A 13765-nucleotide genomic window follows, 5' to 3' on the forward strand; every position below is an offset into this window, starting at 1 on the left:
TAGTGCCTAAAAGTTGTGCTAAAATACACAGAATGTGAAATTGTGTTACAGCTCCATATTAATTGTATGCATGCTGTAGAATCCGCACTGGCTGTGGGCCCTCTGAACTCCCCATCCCCTCTCTCCCCAGCCCCTGACGACCACCTGTTTCTATGCACCCGACTATGGGCACCTCCTTTGGGTGGAGTCAGACAGGACTGATCCTCCTGTGACTGGGCTGTTTCACGGAGGCCTCGGGCTTCATCCACGTTGGAGCAGGTTTCAGGGCTTCCTTCTTTCTCAGGACTGAATAATAACTCTGTCGTGTCTGTGACGTTTCGTGCCTGTGCACCACGTTTTGTGTCTGTGCATCACATTTAGTTTATCTGTTCGTTCAGCAGTGGATGCTGGGTTGCCTCTCTTGGTCATTGTGATTTACGTTTTTTTAGGTTATATTCCCAGGAGTGGAATTGATGGATCTTATGGCAGTTCTATTTTTGATTTTTTGAAGAGCAGAATCCTGATTTCCATTCTGGCTACAAGGGTTTCAGCTTCTCCACGTCTTCCCTAACACTCGCCATTTTCTTTGTTTCATGAGAGCTTCGGGTACTGTTTTGGGTGTCCCCCAAGTAGTGAGGGGCTTGGTCCCTCCAGTTGTACTGGATTAAGGCTGGAGACCTGATTGAACTGTGGTGATAGGTGGGGGCCTCCGGAAGTGATTAGATCTGGGGAAGTGCTGGGGTCCAGCCTCCATGGGGGCTTTATAAGGAGGGACATGCACTGGAGGAGTGAGCACCTTGTCTGTTGCTTCCGGCTCCCCCTGCATGCATTCCACCATCTGCTGCCCTCATCAGGTGATGGACTAAGGGGACCCCCAGAACTGTGAGCTGAGATAAACCTTCCTCATGCACAGGTAACTTCTCTTAGGCACCTGTATTTTTTAAAATTTAAATTTCATTTGAAAGAGAAAGAGAAAGGGCAAGAAGAGAGATCTTCCACCCACTGGTTCACTCGCCCAGATGCCCACAGCGGCTGGGGTTGGTCCAGGCTGAAGACAGGAGCCTGGAACTCCATCCATGTCTCCCGTGCGCTGTCAGGCACCTGAGAGCTTGAGCCGTCTGCTGCTGCTTCCTAGGGGGTGCGTTAGCAGGAAGCTGAATTGGAAATGCAGCAGGACTGGATTCCGGGCGCTCCGATGTGGATGTGGGAATCCCAAGGTGCCCCAGTGCCTGCTTTCCCCAGATCTCTTCATTACAGTAATAAAATGCTAACACAGTAGCCATTGTGACAAGTGTGAGACCGTGTCTCATGGTTTTGGTTTGCATTTTCCCAGTAGCCTCTTCACCTGTGTTTGGACTGGTGTGTATCTTCTCTTGAGAAGTGTTTATTAAGGCCTTTTGCCTGTGGCTGACGTTTGCAGTGGGGGTTCTTTTCCTTCCCAGAACTCTTTATTATTTATTCATTTACTTGAAAGTTACACAGAGAGAGAAGGAGAGGCAGAGAGAGAGAGAGAGAGAGGTCTTCCATCTGATGGTTCACTCAATTGGCTGCAACAGCTGGAGCCGGCTGATCCGAAGTCAGGAGCCAGGAGCTTCCTCCGGGTCTCCCACGTGGGTGCAAGGGCCTAAGGACTTGGGCCATCTTCCACTGCTTTCCCAGGCTATAGCAGAGAGCTGGATCGGAAGAGGAACAGCCGGGACTAGAACCAGCGCCCATATGGGATGCCAGGCACCGCAGGTGGCGCCTTACCTGCTACGCCACAGTGTGGTGGGCGCCCCCCCCCCCCCCCAGAACTCTTAACTCTTCACACACTGGGCCTTGTTTACCTTCCTCTCTTTCACTCTCTCTTGAATGTTCCTTGTTGCTTGCTTCATTGCTTTTCATGATTACATTTGTACTCCTCTCCATCGTCTAATTTTATTTTCTGTTTACAGATGGGCTGGAATTCCAGGTTCCTAAGCTTTAGCACGCACTTTCCTTTGTTTGCACACAGTGACGGAACCCTCGCTGTGCCCCTGAGCCTCTGCGGGCTGTCCCCTGCCCGGGCTTCCTGGTCCTCCCTCCTGTTACCCTGCTGCCTCTGTGGCTTTGCTTCGCCGTGTGGACCTGCAGCCCCCGCGGTCCCATGCCCATCTCGCACTGGCCCCAGCCCTCCCAGGGCCGCTCTGTGAGGATCTCAGTTCTCTGTTCTAGGGCCTTCAGCCGTTCATCGCTGCCCTTCTGCTACCGGTCACCGTGCAGCCCTGTGCAGAAGGTGCTTCCTTTACTCTGTGGGGTTGTGGGTGGGGCTTTCCCCGGAGGCCGCAATGTTAATGTTGGTATCATCTGAGCATTTCATGGCTCATGGGAGCCACCACGGAGGCTGCTGTCTCGGGTGGTGGAGGAATTCACCAGACTGGTCAGAAGGGACCAGTACTGATGGGTTTGTTGAATTCCCTGCAAGGGAGCAGTGGGCAGGGCAGTGAGCGTCTGCCTGCCGCCCAGCGGCTGTGGTTCTGGGAGATTGTATGGGGTGGGCGGCTTGCTCATCACTGTCGAGTTCCCCGCATGTCCCAGGGGTTGCCGTTCTGGGCGGAGCTGGAAGTTTCCACCATGGTTAGCCTGGGACCTCCCCCACCTGCCAAGGGACCCTGGTGAGCACCACATTGTTTAGGGTCTCCAACGTAAAGGGATCCCGCAGTGTGTCAGTCACAAGTCCCCCTGCTGAGGCGATGCCTGGTCTGTGTAGCAGCGGCAGCAGTTCCATCCCATTGCTCATTCTGCTGGTGAAGTTGATTTATTTAAGTTTTATCTGTATATTTTTATTTATTTGAAAGAGCAGTGGTGGGGGGGGGGCTTGTGGGAAGAGGGTAGAGGCATCTTATACCTGCTAGTGAATTCCCTCAATGCTTGCAACAGCCAGGGCTGGGCCACGCTGGAGCCAGGAGCCTGGACTTCAATTCAGGTCTCCCATGTGGGTGGCAGGGGCCCGTGTACTTGAGCCCGCACCTGCCACCTCCCAGGGTGCGTGTTCATTTGAAGCTAGGGTCTGGAGCGGGGGCAGGACTGAAGCCCGGCACTTGGCTAGGGGCTGTGGGCGTCCCACGTGGCGTCTCCGCTGCCGCGCCGAACGCCTGTCCCTCTGTGGGATTTAAATGTCTGGCAGCGATGTGGACTTAGTCCACACACTTGCAGTGTGCCCCTTGGGCTGAGCGCCTGTCTTCTGCTCAGGTAAGCCTGGTCAGTGACGCCAAGCTCAACACTTCACACGGCGCCTAGGGGTGAGCAGATTAATACTGGAAGCCATTTTCCGTTAGTTGTCTGTCTCGCTGGAGACTGGCTTCACAGGGCTCAGGTTGAAAATACGCATTCGTCAGGAGAAGCTGCTCTGTGTTAATAAAAAGAGAGGGATGAGGCGGCTTCGGCGCCGGTCCTCCTTTGTGGCAGAATGACGCAGCTTATCGCCTGCGAAGTCTCTGCGGCGTGAGACCCGGGGGGCAGCTTCTGTCCGAGGCCATCCTCTCCCTAGCACTGTATTTAATGACTTATTTTAGATCCATTTATTTGAAAGGCAGAGAGAGGGGGGTGGGAGGAGCGGGAGCTTCCATCTGCTGGTTTATTCCCCAAATGGCCACAACAGCCAGGTCTGGACCAGGCCAAAGCCAGGAGCCAGGAGCTGCATCGTCCACATGGGTGACAGGGGCCCAAGCACTTGGACCGTCTTTTGCTGCTTTCCCAGGTGCATTTGTAGGGAGCTGGATCAGAAGTGGAGCAGCTGGGACTCAAACCAGCACTCCAGCATGGGATACAGGTAGCTTAACCTGCTGTGCCACAATGCCAGCCCCCGATAACGACTTTCTAGAGAAAGGAGATACTACAGAAAATGTAGATCCCATCGAATATTTAACCGGTAGTATCTGCATTTATCTTCATGCTTTATATAGTTTTCCCCTGTAATACCACAAGATGTATTAAGCTTTCTTCTCATTTATAATTTTTTGTTACCTCTTTTGGCCATTAGTCGCTGTGCCTGACAGCATTACTATTTTTCATGTTGCACACTCTTTTTCCTGACCCCCTGTGCCCTCTTAGCATCGGCAGCATCATTTCAAGGATGTTGAGAATTACTGGATGCCTGCATTTCCTCTCTGGTTAATCCCAGAAGCTTGCGTTTCCCATAACTGCGTTGCATGTCTGCAATGTGGGCTGGAACTCGGGGTAGAAAACTATGGAGTGATAATCCTTACAGGACATCCGTCAGTCTCATCAACCTGTCCTGGCTTAGAACAGTTTATGATCTGTCCCCAAGATCTGCCGGTTGTCTATTTTCATTATAGAGCTTGAGCCACGTAGAAGCAACCGCTCCCCACACAATGGTGTTTGCTCTTGGTTGGGAATCACAGTGGGATCTCTTCTGAAGACACTGGCTGGGACCGTTAGGTGTTCAGGTTCAAGTTCAGATTCAGCCCCGTGGTCCTGCCAGTGCAGACCCAGCAAGGCTTGTGCACGCGCAGGCAGGCGGAGCTGTTTCTCAGCTTGTTCCTTGCGCGGCAGACAGCAGATGTCTTTTGACATCAGAACTGTGAACGTGTGAGGACGGCTGCCTTAGACTGGAGGAAGTTCAGGGCGCATTTGGTGCTGCACCTCGCCTTCTGGGAGGCACAGGGGCGCCTCCCTCTGGCCCAGAGTCTGCCACTGATTGCCTGGGGCTGTGAAGATTTTCTTTTCTTTCAAAGATTTATTTATTTATTTGAAAGGCAGATTTATACAGAGAGGCAGAGCCAGAGAGAGAGAGAGATCTTCCATCCGCTGGTTCACTCCCCAGATGGCCACAACGGCTGGAGCTGTGCTGATTCGAAGGCAGGAGCCAGGAGCTTCGTCTGGGTCTCCCACAAGGGTGCAGGGACCCAAGCACTTGGGCCATCTTCCATTGCTTTCCCAGGCCATAGCAGAGAGATGGATCGGAAGTAGAGTAGCCGGGACTTTGAATCAGTGCCCATATGGGATGCCGGCACTGCAGGTGGCGGCTTTACCTGCTACACTACAGTGCCAGCCCTAAAGATTTTCTTTTCCCGAGCCAGTTTGGAGTGGTTTCCTTCTGTTGACCAATGCCCCTTCCTGTCCAGCATTAGTTGTTCAAATTGTTAATTATTTTTCTTGAAAAAAAACCAAGAAAAAATTTTTAGCATGGCAAAAACATATATAAAGTTGACCAATATAGCCATCTTTTTTTATTTAAAATTGGAGAGAGAGCAAAAGACAAAGAGAGGAGGAGACAAAGAACTGTTTAGAACTGTCTCCCAGTCTCTGGTTCATTGCTCAGATGCCTGCAAAAGCTGTGGCTGGGCCAGGCCGGAGCTGGGAACTGGGAGCTTGTTCCGGGTCTCCCATGTGGGTGGCAGGGACCCAAGTACTTGAGCCATCACCACCTGCTGCCTGCCAGGGTGTGTTTCAGCAGGTGGCTGGAATCAGAACCGAGCTGGGACCTGAACCCAGACCTGCAGTGTGGACTGTGGGTATCTTAACCACTGTGCCAAAAGCCAGCCCCGTCTTAACCATTAACAGGATTTGTGTCATTTACTTCTTGGAGAGGTGGAGGCTGGCAGAGGGAGAGGAAGAGAGAGAGAGCACTAGAGAGAGAGTGAACTCCTCTTTGTTCACTCCCCAGATGCCTGCAGCCATCAGGGTGGGGCCCTGGCTGAAGCCAGAGCAGGGCTGAAGCTGGGAGCTGGGAGTGCAGCCCAGGTCTCCCACAGGGGTGACACGAACCCCCGTTACTTGAAGCATCACCTGCTGCCTCCCAGGCTCTGCACTGCTGGGAAACTGGCGTCGGGACTGAGAGCTGGGGTTGAACACAGGTACTGCAGCGTGGGATGCAGGTGAGCTGGTCGCTAGCTGGGTCCCCGCTCCCACCCTAACCGTGCGTAGGTGCGGGAGTAGTAACCTTCACCCTACACAGCCACACCCCGCCCATCGCCAGGACTTCCCCACTTTGCAAAAACAGTCGCTGTGAACCAGTTCCCCACTCTGCTCCCTATCTGTAGCAGTTTGGCTCTTAGGAATTTAATTTGCTCCAAATTCCAGTTAATACCGAATGCGGAAATGTCCTCACTCTAGTTTCTTGTGTCTGACTTGGAGAATGTTCTGAACAATAAAGCCTCTAACTTCTTCACTCTGCAATATTGCTGTATTTTGCGAAATTATGAAGCTCCTTAAAGGGCCATGTAGCAATTTCATATTTAAATGTACAGAAGAAAGCTATTCAGAGCAAACTTTTTAATAAAGTATATTTAATAGATGTAAGTATGTAAAATAAAAGTACGTTTTTAAAATACAGCTACGCTTGGTCGGGTGTGTTTTACAAGTATCTCTAATTAAAGGGCGCCCCCATTTAAAACTATGAATGCAGCAAAATAGAAAATTTGAGAGACTATTTTGATAACAAAAGCAAATCAACCTTGTTGGTCACCTTTGTTAGGAAATTTAAAGACAGATTGTGTGTTTGAATGCGTGATTTTTAAAGATTTATTTAATTTATTTGCAAAGCAGAGTGATAGAGAGGGGTGATTTACTGCCCAAGTGACTGTAATAGCCAGGGCTGGGCTAGGCTGAAGCCAGGAGCCTGGAACTCTGTCCGAGTCTCCCATGGGGAACAGGGGCCCAGAGACTTGGGCCATCGCCGGCTGCTTTCTCGGGAGCATTAGCAAGGAGCTGGATTGAAGCAAGAGTTAGGACTCCAGACACTCTGGTACGGGATGCTGGCATCATAGGCGGTCGCTTACCCTTCTGCGCCACCGTGCTGGCCCCTGAATGTTTTCTGGGGAGAATGTTCCGCTGTGTTTTTCCTAAGCCTGATATTTGTATATAATTGGTTTCTGAAGCTGAATTTTAAATTTCCCTAAAGCTTAGACACAGGGTTCAGGCACGTGGCCTCATGGTTACGATGGCTGTCGGATGCCTGTGTCCCCTCTCAGTGTGTCCGAGTTCAAGGTCCTGCTCTGCTCCCAGGTGCAGCTTTCTGCTCCTGTGTGTCCCGGGGTCAGCAGATGCCCGGGGTCAGCAGATGGTGGCTCCTGTCACAGCCCATGTGGGAGACCTGGATTGAGTTGCCGGTTCCCAGCGCTGGGGGCACATGGGAGTGAACCCGTGGTGGGAGCTCTGTGTCTGCCTCTGTTTCCCTCAACCTCTCATAGACTTAAATAGCTAACTAAAACTAATAAAAAGTCAGACATGGCATTCTCTCTCCACTAGGCAGCCTTGAAGGGCAAATTGGAAACTATTTCCTTGTCAAGTTCCCGAGGCCACGTTCTGTCACGTGTTAGATGGAGGTGGACTCCTGGCAGGGCCTGGGCGGAGGCGCCTCCTTGCCCATTCACAGGCCCAGTGGGAGTCTCCGGTGAGTGCGCAGCATTTTGATGGACACCCGCGATTCACCTGGCTGCCCTGAGATAAAGCGGCCAGGGGCCGGGGGCGGCAGGGTGGAGAGTTAGTGTTCCCGAGCCACGAGCTTCGCTCTGGGAAGAAGAGGGAGGTGGGTGAGGACAATGGTTACATAACGTGAATGCCCTTAATGCTGCTGACCTGCACGTTTGCAAATGGTGACCTTGGTAGGTGTTAGGTTGTGTGCATTCTGCCACAGTTGAAGAAAGATAATTAATGATAAAAAGGGACTACCGACTACCAGGGGGCCGTGCTGTGGCATGGGGAGTTAAGCTGCCACCTGTGACGCTGGCGTCCCATTTGGGTGCTGGTTCCTATCCTGCTCCACTATTAATCCACTCCCTGCTAATGGCCCCGGATGGCAGCAGAATATGACCTAAGTGCTTGGACCTCTGACGCCAATGTGGGAGACCTGGAAGAGGCTCTGGGCTCTTGGCTTTGGCCTGGCCCAGTTCCAGCCATTGTGGCCTTTTGGGGAGTGAACCAGGGGATGGAGGATCTCTCTCTGTCTCTCCTCCTCGCTCTGTAACTCTGACTTTCAAATAAGTAAATAAATGTATTTTTTTAAAGTGACTGCCAAATAATTTTTTAAAAACAAGATGTTAGGAACAGGCCTTGGGTGGAGTAAGCATTCAGCAAACCATAGCAATTCAAGCCAAAGCAGGAGAACCCCCAGATTCAGGCAGTAAGGGAGGACGGTGTCTGCCGGTTTAGACCTGTTTTGCTTCCTTGTGTGTAGCAGCGTTCTGATTGTGTCACCCCCTGGCTTCACCCATCCCTCGCTTCCTGCGGCCCTGGGGTGAGGAGCCGGCTCGTCTGTGGCCTGCACAGCCCCGCGGTGAGGTCCTGGCCCCAGTGCACCTGCGCTGTGCCCCTCCCGTGTGTGCGCCGTGCCGGCTGCAGTGGCCTCTCCTGGCCCCCACACCCCGCCTGTCCCCCACCACCAGCATGTGTGACTGTCCCTCTGTCTAGGACAGGTCTCATCCTTTCCTCAGACCAGAGTTTGTGACTTTTCCTTGAAGTTGGATTCCAGGTTCTTCGGGTCCCCCCGACTGGTCACTTTGGGAGGAGGAGACCCCACTCCAGCCCCGCTCTCCTGCTCTGGTCTTGGGTGAAATGCCACTGCTGTCTGGAGTGGTCTGTTTTGTCTAGCAGCACGGGCTCCGGCAGGCAGGGGCTGGCCAGGGCACCTGCCGGAGTCTCGGCTCCCGCTTGCCTGTGTGGGTACCCAAGACAGACTATGAACAAGTGAGTGAACCTCAGCTCCCGCACGCTGGGGTCCAGGCCAGGTGTCTCGGTGTCCTTGGCGGGTCCTTCTCAGCGTGGGGTGCGTCCGTCCATTGGCCAGTCACATCATGTCCACCTCTCTGCCTGCCTGGGCAGGGTGGGTTCCGTGAACACCTGGTGGTCTGTGATCTTTGGGCCTGGGCAGGGTGGGTTCCGTGAACACCTGGTGGTCTGTGATCTTTCGGCCCGGAGCCGCGGCAGCGACGTGGAGCTGCTCTGGCCGCGTCGTCCGAGATGCGGGGTCCACAGACAGATGCTGTCCCAGCCAGTAGTTGCTGGAACGTTATCCAGGGTAACTGTTCTAAGCGTTTGCATGAACTCATCTAGAGCTCATGAATTTTAAGGAGAACCTTCTTATGCTTGGAGAAGGCTCCAGCACTTTCCCGGTACCATCTGTGCGGTGCCCGCTTGGCACCGGCACCGGCTCGGATCACACGGCTTAGGGGAAGTCTCAGGTGCAGTTTGTGGTGTTCTTGCAGCACTTCATCCGTGGCGTCTTAACCACCCAAGAACCAGCCGATGGGGGAGCCGTCAGCTCCTTCCGTGATGTCAGCTCATTGCCATTCTCTGGCGCAGTACAACCTGTGAGACGGCTGTCACCACGGGGGCAGCCACCTGTCTGCCGGCCTCGTTGCCTCCCCCTGTGAAGGTGTCACTTTCCCTTCTCTTGTGTGGCTCCCAGAAACCCCCTCCCCAGGCCCTGGTAGGTTAGAACAGAGCTGGCAGTGCCCGAAGGCCCTGCCCTGGGCTCTCTTGGAGATCTGCTTCCTATCCCTGGGGCAGGTCCCAGGAGGGGAGCAGGTGTTGGGAGGGGTGAGGTGCAGGGCATTGAGAGGATGTGGGCTCAAGGCCAGGTGTGACTTAGACCCGGGAGGCCCCGCGCAGCCAGAAGCCTGGTGGTGGGCGCCCTGCAGCACCAGGGCCTCCCGGGCAGTTGTGGGGGCGTTGGGCAGCCGGGGTCCGGCCCTGTGGCCCATGTGTGCTCCGTGGTCCTGAGGGGGCTCCTGCCAGCACTGGGCAGTGTTGCGGGGTGATGGTTCTTGGCAGCCCACCTAGGGATTCCGTAGGCTCCCCAATACTTTTCAGGTAAATAGGCCCAGCTGCCTGGACTTCTGTTGCTTGAAAGCCCAAGCCCAGAGCAAGAGAGACTTGGAGCAGGGTGGGGAGGCTGGCAGCCGGGCCCCTGGAGCTCATCCTTGACCCAGGTGAGGGCGTGAGGCCGTGGAAGCCCAGCAGAGACCTCGCAGTCCACGGCAGGTGCTGGTGAAATACTCGCGCTGTTCCCCACTGTCGGTGCAGGGGACAGAACGCCGCGCCCGGGTTCATACACTTTCCGCTCCTGGCACGGCCCGAGCTCACGGGGCTTTCTGAGTGCACGGGAGCAGAGTGGGGCTGAGGTGTGCGAAGCGTGGGTCTCCTGGCTGCTGGGCACAGCCTCACTCGGCTCTCGTGGAAGCCCCATCCTTGGTTGAGGAGGCAGGAGGTCGGAGATCGTGGTGGACTTGGGAGGTGAGGGGCAGATTTTCAAAGACTCAGGGTCCTGCTCGGCTATCCTTGCTGACCAGAGCAGGCCCAGGCCACTGTTGGATGTGGCCGTGTGCACGATCTCCAGTACTGCCTAGGAAGCCGGTTTGCTCCTGCATTGCATTGCCACCCCTTGCCATGGCCAGAGCCCAGCCGTGCAGGCAGGTGCAGCTGACGTACACAGACACACAGAGGAAGTTTATTCACTGGCTGAAGGGAGATCTTGCTTGTTTACACTGATGCGAATTTGGCTAATGTATATCCTGGTAGAATCTGAGGGTGCCAGGCCAGAGTGGGGTGGACAGAGCAATTTTAGATTATGTGAAGTGTGTCCATGTGGTGCACTTCCCCCGGGATCTTATACCACACATTGATCTGTATCCCAGGGATTACCTTCTCCCGTCCCTCAGCCCCGCCTCGCTTCTTTATCCAGCTTAATCTCTGAGGCCAGCCATTACTGCCACCCCCTTTGTCTCTTTTTTAGAAGATTTATTTGAAAAGCAGAGTGACAGAGAGACGGACATCTGCTGGTTCACTCCCAAATGGCCACAGCAGCCAGGGCTGGGCCAGGCCAAAGCCAGGAACCTAGAACCCAATTTGGGTCTCCTGTGTGGTTGGCAGGGACCCAACTACTTAGGCCATCATCTGCTGCCTTCCCAGAAGCCTTGGCAGGATCCTGGATTGGAGTCAGCATAGCGGGAACTCGAACCGGCTCTCCAGAGTGGGCTGTGGGCATCCTCAGAGTGGCTCCCCCTAAACCCGACCCCAACAGTGTCACACTGCCCACTCTCCCTTTTTGCCCCTCCAGCTCCCTGGCCCTTCTCTGCTCTATCTGTCCTTTGTAGTAAAACCCCAGCCAGGTTGAATCCAACTCTCTGTCTCCCCGACCCTGTGTCTGCCCAGCGGAGTGTGGCTGGACCATGCCGAGTGACCTAACCTGCCACGATCCTCATCACGCACCTCCTCTTTCCCCTGTGCACCACTCAGGTGCGTGGCAGACCTCACCCCAGACACTGCTGTGTGGTGTTACAGGCTTGGTGAAAACCCCTGCCTCCAGGGGGTATGGCTTTGTGCAGGAGATCAACAGTAAGCACGACACACAAGGAAAAGGCAGTGAGGAGCTGAAGCCGGGGCCAGAAGGCATGAACAAGTCAGCGAGGAGGGGGCCGGGGGTCTTCCCAGAGGCTTCACTGAGGACGTGAGTTCCCAGCAGAGAGCTGAAGGAGATGGTGGGGGAGGGCAGGGCAGGACAAGCGCAAAGGCCCTGAGGCAGGAGTCTCCATGGTGTGTTCAAGGGGCAGCAGAGAGGACCCGTGGCTGTAGGGGAGGCAAAGCGGGGAGCAGGATAGGACATGAGGCCAGAACAGGGACCTCGGCGGTCTGTGGCCTTGTGAGTCCCTGGGGGCAGCACTTGACTTCGCTAAGTGGGACAGGAGCTACTGGAAGGTGCTGAGCAGAAGGGACCCTGCTGTGGTGCTGTAACTAGGTTGCTCTGGCAGCTCTCTGAAGGAGGCCAGGGTGGAGCGGCAGGGAGACCAGGTGCGGAGCTGGAGCAGCGGGCCAAGCCCTGGGTTTGATGAGCAGTAGCTGGATCTTACACGGCTTGGCTGGTCCTCACCTTTAGAGTTTATCTGCTATATTAGACTAAAGGCGGAGTCAGGCGGAGCCTGAGGGTGAGCTGGACCACACCCAAGATCCTGCCCTTGTCCCGCTTGGTGGCGTGTGCTTTCGGCTGCGTAGGGAGAGGGCATGGCCACCTGGGAGTCCCCGGCACGGCTCTTCATCCTGCCAACTTGGAGGCAGCGGGATAGGACATCGTTTCCTTAAAGCACGTTTACCAAGAAAGACTTTGGAAATGGCGACACAGGATGCGGGCGTGATGAGGGCAACAGCAGTTGCGTTTGTGCTTGAAGTCTGAGTCTGGGATGAAGGGAGAACGTTGGTGCTGAGGGTCAAGGGGGCCCTGGCGGACACTGGCTCCCCTGGGACCCTTTTCTGTCATTCAGGACCACCCTGTCTGGGGCCTGTGCCACTCTAGGAATTGTTTTCAGTTGCACATTTAGATAGCATCTTCAACTCCAGGTGACTTCAGCCAAAGAAAGCCTTATTATTTTATTAAAATTCTTTATTTGAGAAGCAGAGAGACAGTGAGAGGCAAAGAGAGAGGGAGGGAGAGTGCTCCGGTCCAATAGTTCACTCCCCAGCTGGGGGCCTGGACCACAACTCACATCTTCCCCTTGGGCGGTGGGAACCCAACGATTTGAGCCGATCCCCACCGCCTCTCCCAGGCTGCATCAGCTGGAATCAGGAGCTGGAGCTGCGAGTTGAAGGCAGGTGCACTAACGTGGGGTGTTGAGTGTCTTAGTCACCAGGCCGAAAGCCTGCCTTGACAACAAATTATTTTACATAAAATGTGCAGACTGTTGTCCATTCACAGCGAGAAGTCTGGAGGAGGGGAGGGTAAATGAACAGGGCTGTATCGTCCCCGGTCTGGAGGCAGAGGTCCAGGTCCTGTCCGCAGAGTGGCGCTCCTCTGAGGCTCTCGGCGGAAACCTCCCTCGCTGCTCTCCGAGCTCCCGGGGTGGCAGCCATCGCTGGCGCTCCTTGGCCTGCAGCTGCGCTGCTCGGTGTCCTCTCCGTGCGTCTTCACGTTCCGTGGCATGCCAGCGTTCTCTTTTTGGTAAGGACAGCGTCATGTTGGACGAGGGCCTGCCTTAGTGACTTCGTCTTCACTTGGTTATTCCTGCAAGGACCCCATTCCCAAGGTGGGTGAGACTCTGAGGTTGCAGGGATAAGAACTTGAATTTAGCTTTTATTTCAGTGTGTGTGGGGGTCACAATTCAGCCCATAACAGGGTTCCGTGTTAATTTAGTGCCTCGGTGACATCAAGTGCCCATGTATTTTCCATCTTCCTACTGCTTTTGTCCCGAATCCAGCCGGGCGGCTGCTGTGGTGTGGGCGCTGCCGTCTGGGACAGCATTGTCCAGCAGGACAGTGGTTGCTTTTCCCTGTCTCTTCCTAATGGCCAGGAAGCCTTTCCCCGAAGCTGCCCAGTAGATTTCCCCTCGTGTCTCACTGGTCAGACTTGAGTCACGTGCTCGTCCCTACACCAATCACTGGCGGGAGGAATGAGCGAATGCAGTTGTCCCTGGGTGTCTGCAGGATCCTGAGATTGGTGGATGCTCCAGTCCCTCATGTAGAATGGCGTAGTATTAGCACAGAAGCTGCGCCCAGCCTCCTGTACACTTTAGCATGTTTGGGTTTCTTATACTTGGTACAGAGTAAATGCTATATAAATCATCGTGATACTGTATCATTTGGGAATAACAACAAGAAAAAAATTTGCACATGTTCAGAACAGATGTGATTTTTTTTCCCCCAAATGATTGTGATCTGGCTTGGCTACAGAGGTCACTGGCACCAACCTTTCCGTGGAGCTGGAGGTCAGTGCCCTTGACCTTGAACCTCATGAGAAGAGGCTAGGCAACCCAGACAAAAACCGGGGGTCCATGAAGGAGAAGGGAGCGCAGCCAGGGGACGGGCCACCTGCTGGGTC

At 54.4% G+C, this 13765-nt stretch overlaps 1 protein-coding gene across 7 annotated transcripts in view; it reads left to right on the forward strand.

Moving 5' to 3' along the window:
* Positions 1 to 13765, forward strand: part of ENTREP2 (endosomal transmembrane epsin interactor 2) — a 458345-nt gene that overhangs the window by 103105 nt on the left and 341475 nt on the right. The gene's annotated exons all lie outside the window — the stretch shown is intronic.

Source organism: Lepus europaeus, chromosome 11 (genome assembly GCF_033115175.1).
Source record: "Lepus europaeus isolate LE1 chromosome 11, mLepTim1.pri, whole genome shotgun sequence".
Classification (NCBI taxonomy): domain Eukaryota; kingdom Metazoa; phylum Chordata; class Mammalia; order Lagomorpha; family Leporidae; genus Lepus; species Lepus europaeus.